The sequence below is a fragment of the Oreochromis niloticus genome, unplaced genomic scaffold, assembly GCF_001858045.2.
Source record: "Oreochromis niloticus isolate F11D_XX unplaced genomic scaffold, O_niloticus_UMD_NMBU tig00001086_pilon, whole genome shotgun sequence".
Taxonomy (NCBI): domain Eukaryota; kingdom Metazoa; phylum Chordata; class Actinopteri; order Cichliformes; family Cichlidae; genus Oreochromis; species Oreochromis niloticus.
The window spans coordinates 23,529-25,693 of record NW_020327303.1 but is presented as its reverse complement, the minus strand read 5'-3'; the positions used below and the strand labels follow the sequence as shown (position 1 = coordinate 25,693).

Sequence of the window (2,165 nt, the reverse complement as noted above, 5' to 3'; positions counted from 1 at the left end):
CTCCCTCAGCCTGGTTCTGCCGGAGGTTTCTTCCTGTTAAAAAGGAGTGTTTCCTTCCCACTGTCGCCAAAGTGCTTGCTCATGGGGGGTCATATGATTGTTGGGTTTTCAATCATATGACCACCTAATCAAGGTGACTTTTGTTGTGATTTGGCGCTATATAAATAAAATTGAATTGAATTGAATCACGGTGATGTAAAGATCTGTAGGGGCTATGTCTTAACCCTGACATGGAGTCTGTTAATTTTACTTAAGAGGGATTATACAATCTATTTACAGATTTAAGCTTTGCTGTGATCCATACCCAGTGCGGCAGCATCTTCTGGGAGCCTCTTCAATAACAAAGCATGTTTTTCTGCTTGGATAAGTCTGTCTGAAACAAATGTAAGCACAATCCCTTAGACAGTTTACCTACTTTAATGACATAATGTTAATAAAAGAGGTAGAGATATGTATTATAGACATACTAGACTTAGATCTCCGCACATTCAGCTGGTACACGACTACTTCACGGCCAACATCTCTGTTACGTGCCCTCAGTTCGACCAAAAGGGCGTTGATCCTTTTAATTCCAAGTCTGACTTGTGGTGGTGACATGTTTAATATATATTTCGTGAAAGCAACAGCATCCATCAGATAAGCTCTCTGAGTTGTTGGTTTAAACCCTTTTGCTTGCAGGTGTGCTAGAAAACTCCAAAGTCAAAAATACAAATTAGTTCATCTGTTAAACTGTATATGCACACATGTATATAGAAACTAATAATCATTCAAATTTAGCACTTACTCACGGACTTTTCCATGGTTCCTCAGAACAGAAGGTCAACGTTTGGAATTGCTGGGTCTGCCATGAATTCCAGAAAATGGATGACATGAGTGGCTCGCTGCCTTGCATTTTCACGTAGATTTCTGCTAGGGTTCACACCTTCTGCATGGGCCCTAAATTCCTCCACAAGTCTTACTGATGAGGCAAGAACAGACATCATATCAAAGTATAGTTATATAGCACTCATATTTAGGCCTCAGGTCTTTTACATCAGGGGATTTTATTGACAAAACACAAATCTTTTTTCAAGCTTCTCAATGCATAAAGAAAACCTCCATGAAAAACAGTTCTTAGCCTAGAAGAACTCACTCTTCACAAATGAAATGAGTAAGATTTGCTATCCCAGGATGGTCAGTCATACTATGCAAGATTATCTCCAGTTAATACATTTTACAGTAGTAAGTTTGATAAGATATATTATTTACCATAGTGAGGGATTTTGCTGGGTGAAAAACGTTTACGTCTGCTATTTTTAACCTGAAATAAAAAGGATCATTAAGCAGATTTGTTTATCAAAAGTAAATAAAAGAATGTTTCACAATGAGGTGTACAATCACAGGAGGTAAACAATACTCACATTTGGATGCTTGGCTGAAGAATGTATCTGCTTGAGCTCATGATCCTTTCAATTTCACACTCTAGCAACTGCTTCACCACCTGTAGCTCAGTGAACAGTATCTGACAGTTTTTGCAACCAGGAGCAGGTGTCCTCAGGAGAGGACGTCCCCTCCACTGCTGTACTGCATAGTAAGGTGCACTGCTTGGGATTAACACATCAGGGGATACCACTGTTGAATCACAAGTAATCTTGCTGGTGGAGATAGAAGGAGGCTGCATAATTGGGATGGTGTGGTCACTGAGAGTGGCACTGGCAGAGAGAGGAGGCTGTAGGTTTGGTCTGGTAGAGTCACTGGGAGCCTCCCTGTCAGAGGGAGGAGCAGGCCGGTGGATCGGTGTAGCATGGTCACTGGGAGCCTTGCTGGAAGAGACTATAGGAGAAGCAACCTTTGACCCTTCCTCCAGTGCCCTAAAGATGGCCTCCTCAATTACTGCATCATCCACTTCATCAACATGTGAGACCATTTGCGGTGTGGGATTTGATGCCCTCAGAAGTGCCAGTTCTTTAGCAACGTGTCTGTCCTTGGCCTTTTGCATGTAAAGTTTAATCACAGGTTTCTGAAAAAGTTAGTGTTAGATATGTTTAGGATTAAATTTAAACAGTTTTCTGTGTAACCGTATATCAAAACTGTCAGTATTTTACTTATTTGGGCATCCTTCATGTTTTTATCTATGCACACAACATGCTTTCTAGAGCTCGAGGAACATTATATAAATACACCAT

The 2,165-nt window shown here is 40.7% G+C and overlaps 2 long non-coding RNA genes across 2 annotated transcripts; both read right to left on the bottom strand.

Moving 5' to 3' along the window:
* Nucleotides 1-343: 343 nt before the first annotated feature.
* On the bottom strand, nt 344-812 carry LOC112844736 (uncharacterized). The gene is made up of 3 exons (XR_003217481.1): nt 785-812; nt 468-691; nt 344-373 (listed from the first exon to the last, which is right to left on the bottom strand). It is a non-coding gene; the product is annotated as an uncharacterized LOC112844736 (long non-coding RNA).
* Nucleotides 813-818: 6 nt separating this feature from the next.
* On the bottom strand, nt 819-1,438 carry LOC109197941 (uncharacterized). The gene is made up of 3 exons (XR_002058946.2): nt 1,401-1,438; nt 1,249-1,300; nt 819-958 (listed from the first exon to the last, which is right to left on the bottom strand). It is a non-coding gene; the product is annotated as an uncharacterized LOC109197941 (long non-coding RNA).
* Between the last annotated feature and the right edge of the window lie 727 nt (nt 1,439-2,165).